Source organism: Rhinopithecus bieti, unplaced genomic scaffold, assembly GCF_001698545.2.
Source record: "Rhinopithecus bieti isolate Rb0 unplaced genomic scaffold, ASM169854v2 scaffold_55, whole genome shotgun sequence".
Classification (NCBI taxonomy): Eukaryota; Metazoa; Chordata; class Mammalia; order Primates; family Cercopithecidae; genus Rhinopithecus; species Rhinopithecus bieti.
The window spans coordinates 1,462,718-1,490,526 of record NW_016803114.1 but is presented as its reverse complement, the minus strand read 5'-3'; positions in this window follow the sequence as shown (position 1 = coordinate 1,490,526).

The following is a 27,809-nucleotide window of genomic DNA, read 5'->3' as shown; positions in this document are numbered from 1 at the left end:
CTCGATGCTTGCTATAACTTTGGGCAGGTTCAGAAGTTATGGCCAGGTGCCCCACCTGGTCTTCTGCCACATCTATGCCCCTGCTTATCTGTTCTTTTCTTCCTGGCACTAGTGTGGAAAGCAAAGCTTGGTATGTAACTCCAGCCATGACTGTCCACATGAGATCAGGTGCACATGATTCCTTGGGCCCTTTCTCGTGTCCTGGTTGCATCTCTTCCCTCGGGCAGAGAAGAGAGCCTTAGAGGACTTGACTCCATGACCTGAGCAAGGTCATGCCCTTCCAGGAGCTTCTGGTGCCTTGCAGAAGTCAGGTGCTGCAGGCTCAGCGGAGGGCCGTCCACTGCACAGCACAGCTCTCTCTGGCCACTTTGTCCCTCTGGACTTTAATCTCCAGGTTGTGGGCAGCCCTCCTTGTGTGCTCCTTCATGGGGGGAGAGGGGGTAACGTGGTGGGTCCTGTTTTTCTGCTGAGGCTGATCCTTGATCCTTCACTGCTTGTTTTCCAAGGATAGAGATTACATTTAAAGAGCCCTCCTGGGATGAAGTACAGTGTTTTTGAGCTTTTCATCTTGATCTGTAGCATTCACAGATTGCCTGAGAGAAATCCTGTTTCAGTGTAACTTTTGAACATTTAACATTTTCAGAAATTTCAAACAACATTTTCTATTCAAGTCATGAAGGTGAAATAATAATGAAAAAGATTGCCGCTGCATTTCCTTGGAAATGACAGTCTAATTTGTTGTTGATTTTTAATTCCCCTGTTACCTAGATCTATCCAAGTAAGCTTTCTTATGATCACAAACTGATTATCTCCTTCGAAATTCTTACTAACAAATCTGTGCTTAAACCTAAACTGAATTCAATTGTGAACCAGAGTTGAAATGGAGGGATTAGGAAATAAAATCCTCTGGCATGAATTCCTTGCATCGTAGAAAATCTTCTGTTCTCCATATCTCATCTCCCTTTTTGCTTATCCAGAGTGTTTCTGCAGCCTCAGTTGTGGGTCATGGCTGTTCTGCTTCCACCTGAGCTTCAGGACTGGTCAGTTGTGCTCCTGAGGTCAGTGGGCAGCCGACCGCCTCACCCCTGCGGCTCACTTCGCAGAGCCTTCTTGCTTCTTGCCAGGCACCAGCACCCCTACCCGCACACTCCTTCTCCTCTGACTTCCAGCTCAGAAGCTTCTATGTTAAACTTATTTTAAAACAGTAAGTGACACGCTCATGTCGGTTGAACATTTTGAAGTTTGAAAAGGTGCACAGTGATGTCCCCCCCTCAGCTCCATTCCCCGTTCTCTCCTACCCGAGCATGTGAGCACCACTGTTACTTTGGTATGTTCATTCCAGAGGATTATTTTTGACAAATGAGAGAGTGTCTGTGTTGGTTGAGTGTACGGTCCTCACTTCCCCAGCAGATGCTGTTCTGGGCAATAGGGTCGTGGGTGTCAGAGGAAGCGTCTCAGCCCCGAGGGCCTTCTGTGTGTGAACCTGAGGATGCCTCGAGGTGTGGCTCCCGCTGGGCACTGAGGTGCTATTGTCAGCACAGCCACTGCCTGCCACAAGCCTCAGGAGCCATCCCGCTTTCTAATGAGAAGTTATAGCTTCTCCTTGTGTTCTGGCCCCGGGTGCCCTCTACCCTGCGTGCTCTTCTGCCCCCTTGTGCTCAGGCACATGAGCTTGGGCTGTGCCTGGGCTCGTTTCACCCTCCTGTGCTGACTTCATCAGCAGATTCCTTTTATTTCTAGCCCAGGAGTTTTGAGGGTGACTTCAGGCAGTGTTCTAGCTCCTATGAGCTGCTCACTTTGGTTATTTATTAGCATTTCCTTAGATGGAAGGGTCCAGTGGCCTCCTGCTGGTTGTCCACATTGGAGTGTCCTTTGATGGATCTGTCTCATGCTCAGAAGTACTTCCTAAGCAGCACTTTGTGCACAGTGCACAGGACCCTGGCCATCATCACCATCTGCCCTGGGGGCCCAGGATTGGTAAGCAAAGTTCGAAAAGCTGGAGAGGCACCTCTTGAGTCAAATTTTAAAGGTTGAACAGAAGCTGTCCAGGTGGAAAAGATGGGGAAAGTGTAGGCCAGAGTAATACTGGAGCCCAGGGACAGGACTGGCTTGGAGCGGGGACTCAGTGCGTTGCTTTCTGTCCTTCTGTCTCCTCCATAAGGTACCTTCAGTGTTGCTTTCTGGCCCTCAGGACTGATGCATTCAGAATTCCTCAGGAGAATTCCAGGAAGAGTTCAGTACCCGAAAAACCAGCATGACATCACCATGCTGCCTTCATCTGAGAGCAGTGGCTCTGCTAGGAAGATGCCAGAACTGCCCGCCTTGTCCCTTCTCTAGGATTCCTGGGAAACTGGGGTCCTCTTCTGCTCCTGCTGGGAACTTGGGCTGGTCTTGCCCTTTCTGGGTCCTAGAGCTGGTTCTCCTAATTTTTTTCCACATCACAGCCTCCCAGAACCATGTTTAGCTTAGGGACTATTGTGTCTCTCTTCCTCCTCCTGCTGCTCCTGTGAATGGTCCATCTCCAGAGTTCTCCTGTGTCTATCAGGGTTCTCCAAAGAAACAGAGCCAGTGAGAGATATGTAATATTAATAAGAGATCCGTGTCAAAAAATTGTGTGATTGGGTGGGGCTGGCATGTCTCAAACCTTGGTGCTAAGGTCTTAAAGCAGAATTCCTTGTTCCGGAAACCTCAGTTTTTGTTCTTAAAATCTTCAACTGGTTAGGCGAGCCACACTGACATTATTGAGATAATGTGAGGTGCGTTTATCTATACATCTATATACACACATACAAATACATGTGAAATTACTTATATGTAAACTAGTAAATATATGTAAAAGGATAAATACATAATCAGTGCCTAGCACATAGTGGGCAATCAAAAAATCTGCTATATGCTCATGGAGTGGTTTCTGCCAATATTCCCAGTTACTTGGGATGCTGAGGAGGGAGGATCGCTTGAGCCCAGGTGTTCGAGTCCAGCCTGGGAAACATAATGAGACTCTATTTCCATTTTTTTTTTTTTTTTTTTTTTTGAGATGGAGTTTCACTCTGTCTCCCAGGTTGGAGTGCAGTAGTACAATATTGGCTCACTACAGCCTCCGCCTCCCAGATTCAATCAAATCTCTGCCTCAGCCTCCCAAGCAGCTGGGATTACAGGCATGTGCTACCACTCCCAGCTAATTTTTGTATTTTTAGTAGAAACAGGGTTTCATCTTGTTGGCCAGGCTGGTCTTGAACTCCTGTCCTCAAGTGATCCGCACACCTCGGCCTCCCAAAGTGCTGGAATTACAGGCATGAGGGCTGTGCCCAGCTGAGATCCCATCTCCTATCTTTTTTTTTTTTTTTTTTTTTTGAGTCGGAGTCTCACTCTGTTGCCAGGCTGGAGTCCAGTGGCACGATCTCAGCTAACTGCAACCTCTACCTCCCGGGTTCAAGCGATTCTTCTGCCTCAGCCTCCCAAGTAGCTAGGACTACGGGTGTGCGCTACCACACACAGCTAATTTTTGTATTTTTAGTAGAGACGGGGTTTCACCTTATTGGCCAGGATGGTCTCGATCTCTTGACCTCATGATCCACCTTCCTCGGCCTCCCAAAGTGCTGGGATTACAGGCATGAGCCACCGCACCCGGCCCTCTCTTTTTTAAAAGTCACTATTAGTTGCGATTGTTACCATTGTCATCATTATACTAAAATCCTTTTGTTCTTCCATGTATCTCCTGCTGATCCTTGGTTCTGGTTGTCTATAGTTATGTGGAGGGAGGGAAAGATTTGAGAATAGTGCTAATGTCTTCCTTATATTTCCTCACTTAATCCTGAGCCTGAGTTGAGAGTGAGGTCATGTCAGCAAAACTGGCAGGTGTGGGAGTGAGGCCTTGAGCTTGTGCTGGGCAGCAGTATACCTGGGGTGCATCTGTGAGGTTGGCTAGAGAAATCTCGGGTGCTTCTTGAGGTGGAGGTCCTACTCACAGATTGGGGAGTAGGTTAGATGCCCTCCCTGGGTTCTCAAGGTGGAAAGGAGACTGGGAGTGGGCAGTGGAGCCTGGGGTGGTTGGAGATGGGGTAACAGAAAGGAGCAAGTAGGGCAATGGAGAAATGGCATTCCTACTGCAGCTTTCTGCACTGTTGTATCATTGAACTTGCGCATGTGAGCCTTCTAGATGTGCAGGCACAGGGGTAAGACTGGTGGAGAAGGGCCAAGTCAAGGCTGGGTAGGACTTCGGTAGCACCAAATGAAGTTAGTATTAAAGGCCGGGCACAGTGGCTGACACCTGTAATCCCAGCATTTTGGGAGGCTAAGGCAGGCAGATTACCAGAGGTCAAGAGTTCAAGACCAGCCTGTCCAACAAGGTGAAACCTCATCTCTACTAAAAATACAAAAAAAAAAAAAAGCTGGTTCTCTTGCAACCCCTGGTACCCTAGACATTGCACTGATAGGTCAGTAGTCTAGACACCATATGTGGCAATGGCTGGAACTGCTTGCACCTTCTGGCACAGGCTGCATAAGGACCTTGCCAATCTGCTGAGCAGGGAGTGCCTAGCTCCTTCAGGCGACCCTCCCAAAGGTGGCTCAGATCTGGAAGGTCCAAAGCCATCTTGTGACCATCAGGTGGTGAACACAAGTGAAGGGTTGTTTCACTTTGAAGCTGCATTTTACATGGTCCCCACCCATCTCATACAAAATAATAGTTAAGAGCAATAGCTACACTCACCGAGTGCTTGCGCTGCCAGGCAACAATCCGCACCTGTGATTTATTCCATAACTTGTGGAGGTGATAAATGTAACTCCCATTTAACAGATCAAAAAGTGAGGCACAGAGAGACTCAATTACACACGTAGAGGCACATGCTCATGTAACACATGGCCAGTGCAGACAACAGGAAAATTCACTGCTGTTCCTTCCCTTTCACAGTACATTTTAATATTATGGAAATGTGGTCCTTGAAAAAGTGGTCATTGAGCGCTTACCAGGCCCGAGGGATACAGTTCCTCTGAAGCTTGCATTCTAGTGGGGAGAGACAAGAAACAAATGCTAAAATGGGCAGGATGCCAGGAGGGGCCCATTCCCTGAAAGAAAAGGAAAAGGGAGAGTGGTTGTGTCAGGAGAGTCTCTCTGATAGGGCAGCATCTGAGCAGAGACCAGAAGATATGAGGGAGTGAGCAACAGGGCTATTTGCGGGGGAAGACGGTAAGTGCAAAGGCCCTGAGGCAGGAGAATGCTTTCAAGGAGAAATGGGTAGCAGTGGCTGGAGGACAGCAAGTGCAGGGAGCCTGGGAGGAGATGGAAGAAGGACAGTGAGAGCCTAGAGGGCCCTGGCCACACTGAAAGAAGCTCCTGCGAGATGGAGACTCTTAGAATAGTTCTCTTTTAAAGTCACCTGAAACCAGTTGTCAGTGTCTTTCTTACCTCCAAACACATGTCTGAACTGCATAAGGAGCCTGGAGGGCTGATGGTAGCCAGGACTACAGGCACAGGCAACCATACCTGGCTACTTTTTTGTATTTTTTGGCAGACAGGGTTTAACCATGTTGCCCAGGCTGGTCTTAGAGGCAATCCACCAGCCTCAACTTTCCAAAGTGCTGGGATTATAGGTGTATGCCACTGCGCCTTGCCCGCTAAGGTTTAATTTGTGGGCATGTGCATGCACGTGAGAACATGCACCCAAACTGTCTACACCCAATACAAAACATCTAACACTTACTTATCTTCATTTTTTTTTCTTTTTTAAGAAGGATTCTCACTCTGTCACCCAGAATGGAGTACAGTGTCATGATCTTGGCTCACTGCAACCTCCGCCTCCTGGGTTCAAGCAATTCTCATGCCTCAGCCTCCTGAATAGATGGGCCCATAGGTGCCCAACACCACGCCCTGCTAATCATTTGTATTTTCAGTAGAGACAGGGTTTCACCATGTTGCCCAGTCTGGTCTTGAACTCCTGACCTCAAGTGATCCATCTGCCTCGGCCTCCCAAAGTGCTGGGATTACAGGCATGAGCCACCATGCCCAGCCAATTATCATATTTTAACAGATCATGTTGTCAATGTAGTGTTCAATGTCTCCCATTTTGAAAAGTTAAAGATATTGTGGTTCACTCTGCAACCCATATCAACTGGTACATGAGCTCTCTTTCTCCTCTGGTACTGGATAGTCTAGGTGAAGAAACACTGCGCCTCCATGGGCTCCTGATTCTGTACGATGTTATCTACCTTTAGCCATTTTTGACTCTTCATGTGTATGCAACAACCAATAATGAGCCCTTTAACAAGGTAATGCCCGTGGAAATGAATAATAAATGTTGAAGACTTTGTGGTCAAGCATACCTGTTCATTGAAGTGCGTCTTGTTTAAGTTCCCCTCCCAGTAGCTAAGACTGCAGGTGGGTGCCACCACTGTGGGGGTCTAACGTGGAGCTTGCTACGGAAAATCCCATGTGCCACATCCTCACATCCATGGAGCAGGGTTTTTTCTTTGTTTATATCAAAGAATCTTTAGCTTAGTTGTTACGGCCCCAATGTTCGTACCCCCCAAAAAATTCTTATGTGGAAGACCTGTTCCTGAAAAGAGTCAAGCTCTGTAAAACGTTTGTAGAGATTCTGCATGAAATATGAGTGACCAATGGCCCGTGACACAGACTTAGCAGATCCTAAGAACATGTGCTCAAGGTGGGCAGGTTACAGCTTGGGTTTATACACTTTAGAGAGACATAAGACATCAATCAACACATGTAAGGGATACATTCATTCTGTCTAGAAAGGCAGGAGAACTTGGGATGGTGGGCTTCATGGTCATAGGTGCATTCAATGATTTTTTGAGTGCCCATGGGTTAAAAGAGTTACCATCTACAGGCCTGGAATCAATCAAAAGGAATGTCTAAGTTAAGGGGTTGTGGACACCGAGGTTTTATTGCAGAGATGAAGCCTCCAGGTAGCAGGCTTCAGAGCTCTCATCAGACCTAAAAAGATGTCAGACTCTCAGTTAATTCTCTACTGGATTAGGGAAAAGCTATGGAAAGGAATGGGAATTCTCTACAGAATGTAGATTTCCCCACAAGAGACAGCTTGCAGGACCATTTCAAAATACATCAAAGAAACATATTTTGAGATAAAATACTCAGATTTCTTTCCGGCCCTGCTATATGTCATGTGATGCTCTACTAGAGTCAGGCTGAAATTTGGTGTCTTGTTGCTAAAAAAGTCTGTTTGGTCAGGCTTAAGATCTCTGTTTTAATGTTAATACTGGTCATCTGTGCCTGAATTCCAACCAGAGGAGGGTGTAATGAAGCAAGTCCAATCCCCACCTCCTATCATGACCTGAACTAGTTTTTCAGGTTGACTTTGGGTGCCCTTGGCTCCAAGGAGGAGTTCATTCAGTTAGTCAGAAGGCTTAGAATTTAATTTTTTGTTTATAGCCCTAATCCCCAATGTGATGGATCCGGAGGTAGGTCCTTTGGCAGGTAATGGGGTTTAGATGAGGTCTTGTGGATGGAACCCTCACAATGAGATTAGTGTTGTTATAAGAAGAATTGGCCGGGCGCGGTGGCTCAAGCCTGTAATCCCAGCACTTTGGGAGGCCGAGACGGGCGGATCACGAGGTCAGGAGATCGAGACCATCCTGGCTAACATGGTGAAACCCCATCTCTACTAAAAAATACAAAAAAAAAAAAAACTAGCTAGGCGCAGTGGCGGGCGCCTGTAGTCCCAGCTACTTGGGAGGCTGAGGCAGGAGAATGGCGTAAGCCCGGGAGGCGGAGCTTGCAGTGAGCTGAGATCCGGCCACTGCACTCCAGCCTGGGCGACAGAGTAAGACTCCGTTTCAAAAAAATAAAAATAAAAATAAAAGAAGAAGAATAAAGATCAGAGCTCTCTATCCCACAAGAAGTCACGAGCACACAAACAGATGGCAAAGGCCATCTGCAGACCAGGAAGGGAACCCTGAGCAAGAACCGAATCTGTCCCTACATTGATCATGGACTTAACCAGCATCCACAACTATGAGAAATAAACTGCTGTCATTTAAGGCACCTGGTCCTGGTGGTATGTTTTCATGGCAGCCCCAGATTACTTAAGACACTAAATTTACATTGTGAATGAATCTTGCCAGTTTTTGATGAAAACAGTCAAACTCTGTAAAATGCTTGAAAAGATTCTGCATGAAATATGAGTGACCAATGGCCCATGACACAGCCTCAGCAGATCCTGAGAACATGTGCTCAAGGTAGGCAGGTTACAGCTTGTGTTTATATACTTTAGAGAGACATAAGACATCAATCAACACACGTAAGGGATACATTTGTTCTGCTTCTGCCTTCTATCTGGCTAAACTTTATCTCTTTGCCTCAGTTACTTAAAGAGACTGGGAGTGTGTGAATAAGAGATTTCAGGAAAGTAGTTTTAGCCAGGGAGTCATCATTCCTGCCACTTACACCCTTATATCCCCATATAATCATGCACCTCAAGATGTAACTACATTGTACAGTGATTCCCAGATCTTCTTTGACACTGTGTCTCCAGTTAACTTGAAGGCTCTTACAGAATAATAAAATATCCATCAGCACACTTTAACTTGTTTTGTTTGTTTGTTTGTTTGGACAGGGTCTCGCACTGTCACTCAGGTTGAAGGACAGTGGCATGATCGCAGCTCACTGCAGACTTGACCTCTGGGGCTCAAGGTGATCCTCTCACTGCCGCCTCCTAAGTAGCTGGGAGTACAGGCACGTGACACCATGCTTAGCTAATTTTTTTATTTTTTATTTTTATTATTTATTTATTTATTTATTTTGAGATGGAATCTCGCTCTGTCACCCAGGCTGGAGTGCAGTGGCGCCATCTCGGCTCACTGCAACCTCCGCCTCCTGGGTTCAAGTGATTCTCCTGCCTCAGCCTCCCTCAGCTGGGACTACAGGTGCATGCCATCATGCCCAGCTAATTTTTTGTATTTTTAGCAGAGACAAGGTTTCACCGTGTTAGCCAGATGGTCTCGATCTCTTGACCTCGTGATCTGACCACCTTGGCCTCCCAACGTGCTGGGATTACAGGCGTGAGCCACCATGCCCAGCCTATTTTATTTTATTTTTATGTATTTATTTTTATTTTATTTACTTATTTATTTTTTGAGACTGAGTCTCACTCTGTCCCCAGGTTGGAGTGCAGTGGTATGATCTCTGCCTACCAGGTTCAAGCAATTGTTGTGCCTTGACCTCCTGAGTAGCTGGGATTATAGGCTCCTGCCACCATGCCCAGCTAATTTTTGTATTTGTAGTAGGGACATGGTTTCACCATGTTGGCCAGGCTGGTCTCGAACTCCCGACCTCAAGTGATCCGCCTGCCTCGGCCTCCCAAAGTGCCGGGATTACAGGAGTGAACCATCTCGCCCAGCCGTAATTTTTTTATTTTTTGTAGAAATGAGGTCCAGCTATGTTGCCCAGGCTGGTCTCCAACTCCAGGGCTCAAGCAATCTGCCTGCCTCTGCCTCTTGAAGTGCTGGAACTACAAACATGAACTCCCCACCAGGCCTCTAACTTTTTTTGATTTTACAAATTAAATACCATCTTAACTTTTTTCCCAAAGATGACATAGGGTGTTACAAGTCCAGAAAAACTGGATAATGTCCTTTAGTGTGCTTTGGTAATGTATGTGTAAATACTGCCTCCCCATACATTGTACGTTTTTAGATGCTGGAATTTATAGCTATCAGTCAGAGTGTTAGTTTAAGCCAAAAACAAATTGAGCGAAACCTTGCTGTGCAAAGTCGGGGACCTCAGGCCAGCGGTGGCATCAACTGGGAGCTTGTTAGAAATGCAGAATCTCAGCCAGGTGCAGAGGCTCATTTCTGTAATCCCAACACTTCGGGACGCCATGTTGGGCAGATCACTTGATGTCAGGAGTTTGAGACCAGCCTAGCCAACATGGTGAAAGCCTGTCTCTCCTAAAAATACAAAAATTAGCCGGGCGTGGTGGCGCGTGACTGTAATCCAGCTACTGGGGAGGCTAACGCAGGAGAATCGCTTGAACCCGGGAGGCGGAGGTTGCAGTGGCTCAAGATCACGCCACTGCACTCCAACCTGGGTGACAAGAGCGAGACTCTGTCTCAAAAACAATAAAAGAGAAATGCAGAGTCTCAGCTGGGCACAGTGGCTCACACCCGTAATTTCAGCATTTTGGGAGGCCAAGGTGGGTGGATCGTTTGAGGCCAGAAGTTCGAGACCAGCCTGGCCAATATGGCAAAACCACATATCTACTAAAAATACACACACAAACAAAAGTTAACTGGGGTGTGGTGGTGCATGCCTGTAATCCCAGCTACTCAGAAGGCTGAGGAGGGAGAATTGCTTGAACTTGGGAGGCGGAGGTTGCAGTGAGTCGAGATCGTGCCACTGCACTCCAGCCTGGGTGACAAAGCAAGACCCTGTCTCAAAAAAAGAAAAGAAAAGAAAAGAAAAGAAAAGAAAAGAAAAGAAAAGAAAAGAAAAGAAAAGAAAAGAAAAGAAAAGAAATGCAGAATCTCTCATACTGGACTAGTGCCTAAAGAAAAAAACTAATTTTAGAAAAAGAAATGCAGAGTTTTATGCCCACCCAGACCTACTGAATCTGAATCTACATTTCAACACAACCCTCCAGGGATTTGTATGATTCATGTTTCAGTGAGAAGTCATGTTAAAGCCACTGGGTAGCTCACAGACTCTCCAGAAAGCCAGAGAGCCAGATCTGGGAATAGTGCCATCAGGTACAACACCCACATCACTTCACAGAGGGGACAAGCCCAGTGCCTGGGTCACCAGGTCCCAGGCAAGAACAGAAGGCTGCACCACTAACAGTGGGGAGCTGCTTTCACAGCAGAGCCACCATCTCCTCCTCCCTTACCCTACAGCCCATGTGAGCCTGCCCCTTCTTCATTCTCTAGCTTTCAATCCAAGGCAGATACAGAAGGTTGTTGCGAGCCAGGCCACAGCCTGTCCCTCAGCTTAGGGGAGACCAGGAAAGGGAGTGGCATTTTCAGTTTAAGTAATGAGAGCAGAGGTGTGCCTAAGGAGGGAGGGGAGGCTTCAAAACACAAGCAAGGGAGTTCAGCTGCTGTGTGACCAAAGACATAACAGACTCCACTTCCTGCATATTTTGGGAGCAGAAGAGTTGTGGAGTCCAGCTGTGCCACTACCTGCCCAGTTACCTTTACCAAGGACAGGAATATCTTATACCCTCTGTTTCCTCATCTTTAATATTACAGTATTTAAATAGGATGCTTACTTTATACACAAGGCTTTACAATTTGCAAAGCATTCCCTTGCATGTATTTTCATTTGAGCCACAGTACAACTCTTTGTGATAGATAAAGAAGGAACGTAGTGTGATCTCCATTTTACAGATGGGAAGAGAGAGAGGCTGGGAGTGACCAGTCTAAGAAACTCCAAGTCTTCAGGCTCTTCACAATGCAGTCCTGTAACCACAGTCAAGTAGTTAATGTGTGTGAAAGTAAGTTAAACACTGTAATGTGTTATTCCCCTGAAAAGGTGTTGCCTACTGCCCTAGTAATGCTCTATAAATACATATCTAACTTAATTGACTCAGCCACCAAGATATTGACCCAGAATCAGTAAAGTAATCCCCTTTCCCTTTTAGTGGCATCGTAATAATTAATGTCAGTGGTGAGGTGCATATTAATGCCACAGAAACCCAGATGGAAGGAATTGATTAAAATAGTTTCCTTATTAAGAGTCTTCTCTAGAAAGTAATTGAGAGAATCTCACGTGTTTCTTTCGCACTCTTCGGAGGAAATAAAATGGCGATCATTTAAATGAACTTCTTAAGTTCTACAAAATCCTTCATCCGGTTCTAGGAGGTAAATGGTAGCTAAAGGAGAAGGAAAATGACAAGACCAGAATTCAGGCCTTCTGTTCTCAAGATCAGTGTTTATTTTGAGGATTTGTTGTTGTTGTTGTTTGAGATAGGGTCTGGCTCTTTAACCCAGGCTGTAGTGCAGTGGCGTAATCTTGGCTCAGTGCAACAACCTGTGCCTCCTGGGCTCAAGTGATCCTCCCACCTCAGCCTTCCAAGTAGCTAGGACTACATTGCACGCCACCGTGCCTGGCTAAGTTTTGTATTTTTTGTAGAAACAGGGTTTTGCCATATTGCCAAGGCTGGTCTCAAACTTCTGCACTCCTAGACTCCAGCCTCCCAAAGTGCTGGTATTACAGGCGCGAGTCACTGCACCTGGCCTTGAGTTTCTTAAATAATGAGTCTCTTCTGCTTTTTTCCCTAGAAAGATATACAAATTTTGTTTCCTCTTCTCTGTCTTCTAATAATAGGTCACACCCTATGGGTTTCACTTTTTTTTTTAATCATCTGTCATGAATCCTCAGTCTCTAGTTTTCTGTTATTGTTATGACATAAAGTGAAAGCCTTTTCAACACAATTTTAAATTCAGGTCTCAGATCAAATATGGTTGGCAAATCCTGACCAATGAAATAAGTTGTCAGCTGAAGCAGTGAAAAAAGAATTGAGAACTTTTTTTTTTTTTTTTTTTTTTTTTTTTTTTTACTGTTAGGACATCTCTGCTCTGTAAGTAAATGATGGTAAATATTACTACAGTGAAATCTCAACTGGAATAATTTTATTCATGTTCATTTTATTTGACTCTTTTGCAGGGAAAGAAATCCTTTCTATTTTAAATATATAAATGGTGGTACATATTTAACCATTTATGGAGTCTTTACCATATAAGAAGTACTGTGGTAAGCATTTTAAATACAGTATCTTAAATCCTCTTTGGTGATATGAACATTTTACAGTGGATGAATAGCTATAATAATAATAATAATACTTGCTACTTTGTACAAGGTAGCCAGCAATAGTGCTAGCTAAGCTGATTCACATATACACATATATATATATACACACATATACACATATATCTTGTTTGCCCTAACATCTTCCTTATGATGTAGCTACTATTGTCATTCTCATTTTCCAGAAAAGAAAAAAGAGATTAAGACACTTGCCCATGTTTCCTTAATTGGCAAATGTTGGAGCCTATGTCCAACCTCATGTAGGTTCATTGCCAAAGCCTATTGGCATCCCGATAACAGGTTACCTCTAAGTTTTGGTAAATTCTTCAAACACTCTTTCCTTTGAAACCCTAATACAGCATAGGCTCTACCACCTGACAAACGTGGCTTCAAATCCTAGTGGATCTGTTTGACAATTACCATCAACAGGGTTTCTCCTGTTCCCACAAGCTAGTCATCTTTGTAGCCAGTGGGAAGAGGAGAAAAGAACAAAAGCGCATGCCCCTTTTTTATAAGAGCATGAATGATTTCTGTTCCCATTCCATTTGTCAGAACTTAGTTTTGCAGATTATCCCGGGGAGGCTTGGGAATGCTGATTTTAAACTAGGCAGTCATGTACTCAGCTAAAATTTACAGATTTTACTAATAAATAAAGGGAAGAATAGATATTGGACAACCAGGCAACCAGGAGTCTTTTCCTCCCTGAGTTTTGGTACTCTGTGACCTCGAACAAGTTTCTGATCTTGTCTGAGCTTCAGTTTTGACCTGTGCAAAATAGTATCATGCCTGTAATCCCAGCACCTTAGAAGGCCCAAGCAGGTGGATTGCCTGAGCCTGGGAGATGGAGACCAGCCTGGACAACATGGTGAAATCCTGTCTCTACGAAAAATCCAAAAATTAACCAGACACAGTGTAATGTGTCTGTTGTCCCAGATACTCCAGAGGCTGAGGTGGAAGGATCATTTGTGCCTAAGAGGCTAGGGCTACAGTAAGCTGTGATCACACCACTGCACTCCACCCTGGGAGACAGAGCACGACCCTGTCTCAAAAAATAAAAAGAATAAAGAGTCTCTGAAGGAAGGCTGTATTTGAATGGGACTCTTCACAACAGCCAACTGTCTGAATTGTAAGAAGTGATGGCTGAATCAATATTAGGCCCTTAAAAGATCCATATTCTGACTTTGGAAATATCTGCAACTTACATTTCTACAGACTGAAGTTAAAATGTGCATAAGTGGGCCAGATGCAGTGGCTCACACTTGTAATCCCAACACTTTGGGAGGTAGAGGCGGGTGGATCACCTGAGGTCAGGAGTTTGAGACCAGCCTGGCCAACATGGTGAACCCCTGTCTCTACTTAATTAAAAAAAAAAAAAAATGAAACGAGCCGGGCATGGTGGCACGTGCCTGTAATCCCAGCTACTCGGGAGGTTGAGGCATGAGAATCGCTTGAACCCAGCAGGTGGAGGTTGCAGTGAGCCAAGATCGTGCCAGTGCACTCCAGCCTGGGTGACAGAGTGAGAATCTGTCTCAAAAAAAAAAAAAAAAAAAAAGTGCATAAGTGCTGCCTGATGGTGACCACTGGAATTGGGAACCAGAAAGTGTCCAGATGTGGCAGTATAGTACATGTCATTATTGTGCAATTCTTGTGTTGCTGTTGTGTTGTGATTTTTTTGGACATTAATTGAAACTGCTCCAATAACTGAAAGATATATGATAATCTTAAAATCTGATATGCCTATGATGTCTTGGGTGATATCAGAGAAAAATTCTGATGAGGAAGCCGTTGACCAGAAGAGCTGACTCTGTAAAAAAATGGAAATGGTTTATACAGGAGCATAGTACTGGAAGAATGCCAGGAAGTTCTCATCGTATGCAGGAATGGGTAGCCTCATTTCCTCTAGGACATACTTTGGAACCCTCTGAGAAAACACCAAATTGTATAACCACCTGGTGGGGGGGATGGGGTGGGTCCTTATAAACAGCCCTTGATTGGTCAACAAAAAGCTGCTTGGTTTACAGATAACAGTTTCACAGTGGACGGTCAGCATCCTGTTTGGAAGGCTCTGCACTATAACCAAATAATGCAAAAATTCTAATTGAAGACGTTGAGAACAAATAAGCTCAGTGGCTTGATTGCCTGCTGATTTCCTCACAGTGATGGAAGAATTGAACAATTCCCCAAAGTCTGGGTGCATTCCAACTCATGGGCATTGGCCAATGGATGGCTACATGGTCAGGACGATGGGCAATGGAAAACTGAATTCTTAAAGAAATATCCGTATGGATCATGGCCCTATGAACATCAGTAAGAAGTTAAGGAATGCAACCAGGCATGGTGGCTCACACCTGTAATCCCAGCACTTTGGGAGGCTGAGGCATGCGGATTGCTTGAGGTCAGGAGTTTGAGACCAGCCTGGCCAACATGGTGAAACCCCATCTCTACTAAAAATATAAAAATTAGCTGGGTGTGGTGGTGGGCACCTATAATCCCAGCTATTCGGGAGGCTGAGGCAGGAGAATCGCTTGAAGCCAGGAGGCGGAGGTTGTGGTGAGCCGAGATCGCGCCATTGCACTCCAGCCTGGGCGACAGAGCGAGACTTTGTCTCAAAATAAAGAATTTAAGGGATGCATTAATTAAGAGAAATCAATGCTCACAAGAAGAATCTCTTTCCTAGCCTGAAAGGTGACTGCAACTTTAAGTCAACATCTTGATGCACCTACTTGAGGTGGCCAACTGGATCCATGAAGTGAGTGGACGTGGAGGAGTGGCAGCAATGCAGAGAGGGGTAATCATAGACACATATTCCTCTGCACCCTCAGCGGCACAAAATGCCAAGAATTGGCCTGTCAGCCAGCAGGAAAGACAGACACTGCAGGCGGTAATGGGGCAGATATCCTCAGAGTAGGTCCCTGGTGCAGAGCTGACCAAGAGACTTTATTATGCCATTCAGTGCCAGTTGCCTTGGAATGTGTCCTGACAGGAATAGACACTCCAGACCACACTTTGCATACCCAGGGGTGGACGCAAATGCTCAAAACACCATAAAAGGAATGGAGCAAAAATACTACACCACGTAAAACCACTGAGTTACATTTCTTTAAACCAAAGAATATACTCTATTGCCCATAATGTCCAACAGTGGAAAAAGAGGTATCACACCAAATGGATACATCATGTTGCTTATCAGCCTAGAGGAATAGCTTGACAGAGAACTGGTTGGGGCACTGGAAACATTTATTGTCCCTAACACGGGGAGAAAAGGCATGCAGGGCTGGCTTACACACTTTCATGCTTGGGTGCTCAGATTCAACCTGATTGGGGCCAGGGGAGAGTCTCCAGTCAGTAGATTCCTCTGCTTTTCTGGTGGATTTGGGGAAAAGTGGGTGACTAGAATGCTACTTTGACTGTACAGTTATTCCCACATCACCTTAACTTCCTCTTTTCCTAACTGATACAGTGTTCCTGCCAGCAGGGCTGCAACTCTAGTGCCAGAAACAGGAATGAAGTAGGGATGATTTCTAAGCAAAAAGTGTAACTAAGCCTTTAAATATCTATGCCAGATTTCCAGAGGGCCTAATGGTTTAGATGGTGCCTTCACCTTATCTGGCATAATTGGTTGACAGTGAATGCAGCTATATTGCATGGTGGTTGAGAGAGTCCACTGGTCTGTACCTATGTATTCCTACGCTATATGAATACTAGTGGTCTAATAGGTAGGTACTTGCTAGAGTGGTGTTGCTGCCTGCAGGCTGGACCAGCACAGTTGTTGAACCTAATAGCTCTTCTACAGGTGGAAAAGTCTGGGTAAAAATCAATGGCAAATGGAGAGAAGGAGCAATAGTATTGTTGGAAGGAAGAGAATTAAAAAGTGGGTTATGCAGCAAGGGAAATTCAATATTACAATTGTGCCTCTAGAGAGGCTTAGTACACTAGAAAGATCCTGTCTCTTGGAACAATTATACTAGATGCCAGAAAGAGTAAAGCTATGTATTTGCCAAGATTACCCCTCCTTTTGGAATCCTACAAGGTCAAACAGAAATCTGCATACCTGAGTGGCATTGCTCTGGGAGACACTTTAGCCATCAGATAAACTGAATGAATTGTTAGTGACTGAGTGAAACTCTAGTAATGTTCCAGTTTTTTAATTTTTATTTTTCAGGTTACGTCTCCTACAAAACAGATAATTAAGTTAGGAATTTTCAGGAACTACATCCTGCTGGGCCACTGGGGAGATTTGTTTATAGTAACCTTATGGACCTCCAGTCTTAAGAGCATTCTCTAGGGACACTTGTAACTTAAACAGATACGGTATTACTACATTCACCCCAAGAATAGATCAGAATAAGACATATCATGTGGAATACTTAGCAAGGACTGTTAGCACAGTTAGCTTACCTTCAGAACTGGCCATTGGCCAGCTCCCCAGGAGCCAACCTCTGAGCCCTTAGAATATTCTGCTTGATGAGAGTACTTTCATATGGCTGAGGTCTTGGGCCATGCTAGACTCATTTAACCACATAGGTTTATGCTAATAATGTTATATATAGGGAATGCTTATTTTTACTCTGGGAAAAGAGCTAGTATCTTATATCTGAGGCCAGCCCACAGGAGCTACATGGCTGATCCACAATAAAAACCCCAGTCCAATGTCTGGATGTGCTTCCCTGGTTGACAACATTTCCCACATGTTGCCATATATTGTTGCTGGAAGAGTTAAGCACATTCTTGTGCAACTTCACTGGGAGGGGATGGCTCTATGTACCTTTTCCATTTGCGATTTTAATGTATATCCTTTCACTGTACTAAAACATGTTTCACAAACTATATATATTTAGTAAACTACAACCATGAGTACAACAGCTTTTCTGAGTCCCATGAGTCCAAGTCAAAGTCACATCAATAAAAGGATTTTTAACTTTAAGATTAACGGACCTATGAGGAAGCAGGTAGGAGGGCCTCCCTCACTCCCACAGACCCTTGGAGAGCCCCAGGCCATGGAAGTCACTACACAGCAGGGTCATCAACGGTTTTCTCTCCACCCAATGGCTTCTCCAGAAACACTGGGGTCCTTGAGAATAGGGATCGTCTCTTATCTCTGCTTCTATAGTTTCTGGGGCAGCACTTGGGATATAGTAGATATTGGAAATCTTTATAGTATGAATGCTTTACGAAAATATGCTTCACTCTTACATAGTTTGTGAATGTTAATCTCAAAGAGACTGACATAACTTTATAAGATAATACTATTTTATCTAAAGAATGCTTCCAGTCACAAGTCTGAAGTGAAGTACACACAGGCAGATGCATGATAGTTTTCTTACCACTAGCATGCAAGGTAGCACTACAAAGGTTTATTGTGTAGTGCAGTGACAGAAGTCATCCAAGTCACTGTTAATTAAAGACATATTTTCATTAGACGCTGAAGGCAACTTCAAAATTAAAATCCCACTTTTTATTGGGCAAGCAGTCAAGGCAAGGCACCCTGTAAATTTATAAAATGGGTCCCCAATTAAACTCACTGTTTTTAGAGTCTGAGTCCAGAACATTCCTTATAAATTCTTGAACATATTTGTGTGCAATTTGATTTTCTGGATCATGTTTTTATGTCCAAAACTCTAAAGTTCTACACAAACCAGAGAAGATTTCTTTCATAAAAGGCACAGTCTCCTGTATTTCAACTCCAGCCCCAAATCTCTTCATCATGGGCTCAGGAGTCAGAAAGGTTCATCTTATATTAGGCATTAGGCTCTTATGTAGTCCCTCTGTTTCAGAAGATCCAAACCAACCTCATCCTCCTTATTTCCTGAGCTGCTGCTTAAACTACAGAGTTTCCTTGGGTTGAGAGGAAGACAGGAAGAGTTCCAAACCATGAAGTAAATGGTAAACAATAAAATATTGATGGTGCCAAAAAGAACCTGAGGGAATCGCAGAGGGCTCACATTTCTCAATAGCCCTGTGGATCTTATAAAATTGCTTAGCCATATGTCTAAGAGTAATAAAACACAAATAAACTACACAAACTCCAATTATGAGAGATGTTAAGTCTTTCAAACGATAAAAAAAATCAAGTCCTTGATTTTAAAATGTTGCCACTTTGACATGTCAGGAGCTATAGGCAGATAATTTTTAAAAATACTTAGATTTGAAAATAAATACCTAAAAAAATCCAAACTCAGAACTGCACACTATAACACATAGCCTCAAATATATCATTGTTGTTTTGAAGCCTATGAGCTTCTGATAAAAGAAAAAGGATACGTTTGAGATCATCTTTTGAAGAACATAGTACCTTGAAAGAAATTTAAAATGCATTCGTTGGTGATTTTAAGTAGCTGAGTTGAGGATAAAGCATTGTCACATTTAGTTCCTGGTAAAGGGAAGTTGAAAAGCATTCTTATTTCTTTAGAAAGTTCAAAGCCCAATAGTTTTGGGTAATTGATTAAGCATCTGGTAATACCAACTCTTTCCGTATTTTGGTTTGATCTGAGAGAGAAGCAAACATACGCTGGAATGTTTCATCAATGTTTCCTTTGTTTATGTATCCAAACTTCGACAGCAAAAGAAAGTAGTCTGATTTACTGGGATGAATAAAGGGTTTAGGGACAGTTTTTTGTTGTTGTTGTTGTTGTTGTTGTTTTCTGATTGATGTTAATGTTGCTACCATTATCATGGGGTTTTTTTGCTTTTGTTTTGTTTTTGTTTTTGTTTTTTGAGATGGAGTCTCACTCTGTAGCCCAGGCTGGAGTGCAGTGGCTCGATCTTGGCTCACTGCAAGCTCCGCCTCCCGGGTTCAGGCTGTTCTCCTGTCTCAGCCTCCCGAGTAGCTGGGACTACAGGCGCCCGCCACCACGTCCGGCAAATGTTTTTGTATTTTTAGTAGAGACGGGGTTTCACCGTGTTAGCCAGGATGGTCTCCATCTCCTGACCTCGGGATCCGCCGACCTCGGCCACCCAAAGTGCTGGGATTACAGGCGTGAGCCACCACACCCGGCCTATTATTGTGGTTTTGAGAGGTGACGATGTGCTAGCAGCCGTCACTCTCAGCGCCTCCTCGGCCTCCGCTCCCACTCTGGGAGCGCTTGAGGAGCCCTTCAGCCCGCCACGGCATGGTGGAAGCCCCTCTCTGGGCTGGCAGAGGCCGAAGATGCCTCCCTCTGCTTGTGGGGAGGTGTGGAAGGAGAGGCGCTGGTGGGAACCGGGTCTGCGCTTGCGGGCCGGAGTGAGTTCCGGCGGGCGTGGGCTCGGCGGACCCCACACACAGCCGGCCCAGGGCAGTGAGGGGCTTAGCACCAGGGCCAGCAGCTGCTGAGGTTGCCCCGGGTCCCCCAGCAGTGCCGGCCAGCCGGCTCCGCACTCAAATTCTCGCCGGGCCTTAGCTGCTTCCCCGCGGGGCAGGGCGCGGGGCAGGGCTCGGGACCTGCAGCCCGCCTTGTCTGAGCGCCGCCCCCTGCGGTGGGCTCCAGCGCGGCCTGAACCTCCCCGACGGACGCTGCCCCCTGCTCCATGGCGCCGGGTCCCATCCACAGCCCAAGGGCTGAGGAGTGCAGGTGCTGCTGGGGACTGGCGGGCAGCTCCACCTGCAGCCCTGGCGCAAGATCCACTGGGTGAAGCCAGCTGGGCTCCTGAACTGGATGGGGACTTGGAGAACTTTTGTATCTAGCCAGAGGATTGTAAATACACCAATCAGCACTCTGTGTCTAGCTCAGGATTTGTGAATACAACAATTGGTACTCTGTATCTAGCTAACCTAGTGGAGACTCGGAGGACTAGCACTCTGTGACTCTGTGTCTAGCTCAAGGATTGTAAAGGCACCAGTCAGCACTCCATCAAAATGGACCAATCAGTAGGATGTGGGTGGGGCCAGATAAGGGAATAAAAGCAGGCTGCCTGAGCCAGCGGCAGCCCCCTGGGGTTCCTTTCCACACTGTGGAATGTTTGTTCTTCCGCTCTTTGCAATAAATCTTGCTGCTGCTGACTCTTTGGGTCCACGCTGCCCTTATAAGCTGTAACACTCACTGCGAAGGTCTGCAGCTTCACTCCTGAAGCCAGTGAGACCACGAACCCACCGGGAAGAACGAACAACTCCAGAGGCGCTGCCTTTAAGAGCTGTAACACTCACCACAAAGGTCTGCAGCTTCACTCCTGACAGCGAGACCACGAACCCACCAGAAGGAAGAAGCTCCAGACACATCTGAACCTCTGAAGGAACAAACTGGACACACCATCTTTAAGAACTGTAACACTCAACCACGAGGGTCCCCGGCTTCATTCTTGAAGCCAGTGAGACCAAGAACCCGCCAATTCCGTACACAGTTTTACTACTACATTTTCACCAATATTTCCTGCACAGTGCTTCCTCTAGGGCCAAGGGGAAGTCGTCTTGGGGGCAAGTATGTCCTCGCTCTGATTTGTGTGTATTGCCTCTAGAGACCAAAATAGGAGCCCAGAATTTTAAGGGATCCTAAGGTAAAGATAAGGACTCCCAGGAAAACCCAAACACTTGATAACTTCATAAATAAGTAAGAAGTTAAAGTAGCAGATGAACCATTGGATCTCGAATCTAGGCCCACATCAGAATCACCTCTACAGATTTTAAAACCCAGCTGCTCACATTCTTAGGTACTGTGATTCAGTAGTTCTGGGTAAAGAACCAGGTATCTATATTTCATACCTTCATAGATTGCAGTCAGGAATGAGAATCTCTGTCTTATATAGAATAGACATGTTCCTAACAGCCATAGCCAGAATGGGGAAGTTATCATTTTATATCCAAATGTATGCTTTGATTTTTTTTTTAAACATATGGATGTATTATTACTATCATAGGCTGGGCACCATTTTTCACACCTGTAATCCCAGCTCTTTGTGTTGAGGTCAAGGCAAGAGGATCAGTTGGGCCTAGGAGTTCAAGACCAGCCCGGACAACATAGGGAGACCTCCTTTCTACAAAAAATAAAAAAATTAGCTGGGTATAGTGGTGCACAAATGTAGTCTCAGCTACTCGAGAGGCTGAGGTGGGAGGATCCCTCTAGCGAGGTCGAGGCTGCAGTGAACCATGATTGTGCCACCGTACTCCCACCTGGGTCACAGAGAGCCTGTGTCGAAAAGTGGAAAAATTATCATAAAAACAGTTTAATTTGCAAGTGGCATGAATATATGATTGCAAATTATGTATATACATAGATCCTATGTACCACATCTTTTCTCCTTTCACGGACTCCCAAATTACAAAATACAATAAATTCAGTTGTCCTTCAACCATTTTGGACTTTGGGACTTTTTTCAAATAATATATGTAAATATCATGACATCATAATGAGAGGCAGAGCATACTAAATTGCAGGTTTTTAAGGGCAAACTGAGTTGGTGCTCTAATTTCCCAGTTTTAGTTGTTCTTACTGAGGGTCTGGCAGATGCCCAGTGGAGGTCAGTTGCCCATGAAAAGTCCAATGAACCTCCTGGGTTTTTGTGTGGCTTTTTTCTTTTCTTTTTCTTTTCTTTTCTTTTCTTTTTTTTGAGACAAAGTTTTGCTCTGTTGCCCAGGCTGGAGTGCAATGGCATGATCTTGGCTCACTACAACCTCTACCTTCCAGGTTCAAGTGATTCTCCTGCCTCCCTCCTGAGTAGCTGGGACTACAGGCATGCACCACCATGCCTGGCTAATTTTTGTGTTTTGGGTAGAGACAGGGTCTCACCATATTGGCCAGGCTGGTCTCGAACTCCTGACATTAGGTGATCTGCCCAGCTCAGCCTCTCAAAATGCTGGGATTACAGGCATGAGTCACTGTGCCCAGCCACCTCCTGGTTTTTTATTTCTAGCTTTCCTCCTGAAAAGCTAAAGCCCATTCATTCAAGGCCTCAGTTTTTTTCTGGCAAACCAACACGAATTTTGGGGGGAAAACTTTGAGACTAGTCCCCCTAAATGAAATTTGCTAGAAAAAGGAAAACTTAGTTAAGTATAAGCAGAATCAATTCTAGATAACATCAGGGTAGAGTAAGATACGATGAATCTGTAATAAAAAATAAAGTAGAAAAAATCCAATACAGTTTTACAAAATCTGAATTTGTTGACATTGGGTATGAAGTGTATTTAATTATTATTCAAAGAGCTAGTGAATCTTTTCACAACTGCAATGTGATATGAACATAAGTAACAAGATAATATCAAATCTTAGAGGATTTTTAAGCCAATATTTTAAAGAAATACTTATTCAGGCATATTTTGACCCATATTTATACATTCAAACAAGATTCATGAAATCATATGTATGAAGGTCACACTTAAATGACATTTACTTTTGCTTTGGAAATGGGGATCTCTCCTTTAGACAACACATCTTGGTTCCCAGCAACATTTTTTCTTTCAAACCCATTCTCTTGCTTTAATTTTTTAAGTGTCTTTTGCCACTAGCTTTCAAATAAATTATTTAGTCCTCTGAAAATGTTTTAAACATGAATCCAGCCAAAGCTGATGTAAGTGAACCCAGAGGAATTGACAACACATAAAGTGAAAGTTTTTGTCTTAAATGGGGCTATGAGAAAATGAGGGAAAATTAATGATGGAAGAAGAACTTCAATTTTCAGTTGCCAAAGAGGAGAAATGAGTGCAAGACAAAGTGGGACAAGACGACACCTTCCTAGACTTTTCCTTTTCTATCCAGAACCAATCATTATTAGCATATTCAGTGTGCATTGTAAATGGACAAGTTGCTAGCTTGCAAAAAGTTAATTGTTACATAGCAGAGTGCAAGGGTACTTTGCCAAAAACAGAAAGATTGCAACAGGCTTATACAGTAAATGTTTGCTGGTACTTAGTTAACATAAAATATTTAATTAAAGAAACAAAAAGTAGTTATCAGCAGGCATAAATTTCACAAGAAAGTTTCATTTGTGTGGCAAATGGCCAAGGATAGAGAAAACTTAACTGCAATTTTCTCAAGTTCACAAAGCAGAAATGAAAAGTTTTATACTCTGACTCTTACCCTAAATAATTACAGAAATGAGAAGAGCTTTGAGCCCAAATGGCCAAATTAAATACCATTCATGCCTAATCTGAGTGAGCTCCCACCTGGGTTTACAAAAGTGCTCCCAGAGGATAAATAAGAAGCCTTACAAGTCTTACTGTGTCTTACTGATGGTAAGGCACGAGGAAGATAGTAGGAAACACAACAGGGACAAGAGGAAACCGGGCAGAGCTGCTTCAAGGAAGCAAGCATGGGCAAAGCAATCAGCTGAGATCTGTTCCCACAAGAAATGTTTATATCTTCATTAAATCAGAGACTCTAGCCAAGGAAATACCCCCAGGGACTATGAGCCGGGATTCTTGCTAATGCTTTAGCTTGTAATGAACTGCTGAAGAAATAAAGTTGGTACAGGAAGAGAACCAGGCTTATTTTCCTACCTACAAACCCCAGATTCCTAGTTCCAGAGTGGGAAGGGACCTTAGCATTCACAATCTTACTATTTTACCATTGAGAAAACTGCAACTCAGGGAGCTTTTTCTAAACTTCATCTCCCCTCAATGCCTCAGTCTAGGTACCTCCCAAGTGCCCTCTGATTGCTATTGCTTGGACACAGGGCTGGAGCCCTGTTAGACTCTATATTTTTCATCAGCAGAATCCTCAGACAGAATAAAAGGTTCGCAACAAGCTACCTACTCCCTTTTACACATGCACACGCACACATACACACAAAACACACACACACACACACAGGACAAAGGCAAGAACAAACTTCTCACTGAAATAGCAGAATGACAAGCAATTAGTACACATGATACATTGACAACGGGATGTGGAATTATTGTAAAAGGACAAGTTCAGAGATTGCTACTATCTGGAAATGTGAAAATGAAGTAAGACCGAGAAAATAGGCAGACAAAATAATTATATGCATTCACAGTGAAGAAACCTACAAACACTATCTCAGCCAGATAATCAAAAGCAAACATCAACAGTGGTAACTCATGGTGATAGTGTATACCCTTGGTATAATGTGATGAAAATGGCACTTAACTCCGTGGTCTTCCATTTAAAACACATAATCCCAGTCCTATCATGAGAAAACATTAGATAAATTCCAATTGAGGAGCATTCTATAAACTACTTGACAAGTACTCCTGAAAACTGCCATCGAAACTGAGGAAGGTCTGATAAACTGTCACAACCAAGAGGAAGCTAAAGAGACACAGAAGGGAAATGTAACGTGGCATATTGGATGGGATCATTGAACAGAAAAAGAATATTCGATAAAGACTGAGGAAATTGAAATAAAGTATGGACTTCAGTTAATAATAATGTATCAATATTGGTTCATTATTTGTAACAAACATGTCATAGTAATGTGAGATGTTATTAAGAGGGGAACTTAGGTGCAGAGGATATAGGAATTTTCTGAGCTATCTCTACAGCTTTTCTATATATCTAAAACTGTTATGTAATAAAATGGTAATTTTTAAGAAAATTTTATTTACATGGTACACATGCTAGTGGTTTTGAAGTCATAGACACTGGCTTATAATTTAGTTTCTGTTTATAAACCTTGTAACCTTTGGCTTTACTTTTCTCATCTCTAAAATGAGGCTGAAGCAGAGAGGTGGAGCAAGATGGTGGAATTGAAGGTACCACTGATCGTCTCCCCAACAAAGACACCAATTTAACAACTATCTACATAGGGAAATCGCTTGCATAAGAACCAACTCTCAGGTTTACCCTCATAGTAACGGGTTTTATCTTCATATTTCTGAAAATAGCACTGGAGATAGAAAAATGTCTTGAATGGCCAGTGCTACTCCTCCCCACTCCACAGCAGCAGCATGAGGCAGACAGCATTTCTTTGTGCAGGGAGAATAAGAACATAGTAATTCTGAGGCATTGAACTCAGCGCTTCCCTGTTTAACTGGACCAAACTCAGCTGCCTACTCATGAAGGGAATATTTAAACCAGCCCTAGCCAGAGGGGAATTGCTGATTCCAACAGTCCGAACTTGAATTCCAACAAACCTCACCACTAAGGACTAAACTGCCCTGGGTTTCTAAGTAAACTGAAAAGGCAGTCTTGGCCATGAGGACTACAACTTTTAGGCAAGTCCTAGTGCTGAACTGGGCCCAGAGACAGTGGACCTGGGGTGTGGAAGGCACATGACATACTGAGACACCAGCTGGGGTGGCTAAGGGAGTGGCATCACCCCTCCCCTACCCCAGGCTGCACAGCTTGTGGCTCCAAAAGAGACTCCTTACTTCTGCTTGAGGAGAGGAGAAAGAGGAGTGAGGACTTTGTCTTGCGTCTTGGATATCAGCTCAGCAACAGCAGGATAGGGAATCAGTCAAAGTTTTGAGATCCCCATTTCAGATCCTAGTTCGTAGATAACATTTCTAGACACACCCTGGCCCGGAAGAGAATCTGCAGCCCTGAAGGGAAGGATCCAGTCTTGGCAGCATTTATCACTGGCTAACTGAAGAGCCCTTGGGTGCTGAATAGCAAGCAGTGATACCCAAGTACTACTCAAGTGTCTTGAGTGAGCCTCTGAGACTTGCTGGCTTCAGGTGAGACTCAGCACTTTATCAGCTTTGGTGGCTACAGGGTGAAACTCCTTCAGCTTGAGAAAAGCAGAGAGAAAGGTAAAGAGGACTTTATTTTGCACCTTAGGTACCAGCACAGCCACAGTGGAGGAGAGCACCAAGGAGGCTCTTGGGGACCTCAATTCCAGGGCTTAACTTGGATGGCATCTCTGCACCTGCCCTGGGCCAGAAGGAAGCCCGCTGCCCTGAAGGGTGAGTCCCAGGCCAGGCAGCATTCACAAGCTGACATAAGAGCCCTTAGGCCTTAAGGGACTATCAGTGATAGTCTGGCAGTACTACTATTCATGGCCTGTGGTGGTGTACTTGGGATGAGGCCCCTCTGCCTTTAAAAAAAGGAGGGAAGAGTGGGAAGGACTATGTATTGTGGTGTGAGTGCAGCTTAGCTGCAGTACAATAGAATACCAGCTAGACTCCCAAGGTTTTTTATTCTAGTCCCGGACTCCTGGTTGGCACCTCTGAACCTACCCAGGTTCTGGGGGAACCCATTGCTCTGAAGGGAAGGACACAGTCCTGGCTGGGTTGCCACCTGCTGATTGTAGAGCCACTGGACCTTGAGCAAACATAGGCAGTTGCTAGGGAGTGGTTACAGTAGGCTTTGGGCAAGACCCAGTGCTGTGCTGGCACTAGGTCTGACCACTTCAGGGTCACACTAGTGGTGGTGGCAGCAGGAGTGCTTATGTCACTTTTCCCCAAGCTTTAGATGGCTCGGAACAGGAGGCTTCATTTGTTTGGGAGAAAGTAAGGAAAGAGAAAAAGAGTCTCTGCCTGGTAATCCAGAAAATTCTCTTGGATCCTGTCCAAATCTGTCAAGGCAGTACTTCCACAAGTCTTCAAGAACCACAGTATTACTAAGTTTGGGGACCCCTCTAAAGCAGATACACCGTAGATCACAACAGCTAAGTCCTTTCAAATATCTGGAAAGTCTTCCTAAGAAAAATGAGTACAAACAAGCCTAGACAGTGCCAACTACAATAAATACCTAATTCTTCAATGCCTAGACACCGAAGAGCAACTATTAGCATCAACAACATCCAAGAAAACATGACCTCACCAAAGTAACTAAATAAGCCACCATGGACCAATCCTGGAGAAACAAAGATATGTGACCTTTCAGACACAATTCAAAATATCTGTGTTGAAGAACCTCAAAGAAATTCAAGATAACACAGAGAAGGAACCCAGAATTCTCTCAGACAAATATAAGAAAGAGATTGAAATAATTAAAGGGAATCAAGCAGAAATTCTGGAGCTGAGAAATGCAAATGACATACTTAAGAATACATAAGAGTCTTTTTATAGCCAAATTCATCAAGCAGAAGAAAGAATTAGCAAACTTGAAGACAGGCTATTTGAAAGTAGAGGAGACAAAAGAAAAAAAGAATAAGAAATGATGAGGCATGCCTACAGAATCTAGATAATAGCCTCAAGAGGGAAAAATCTAAGACTTTT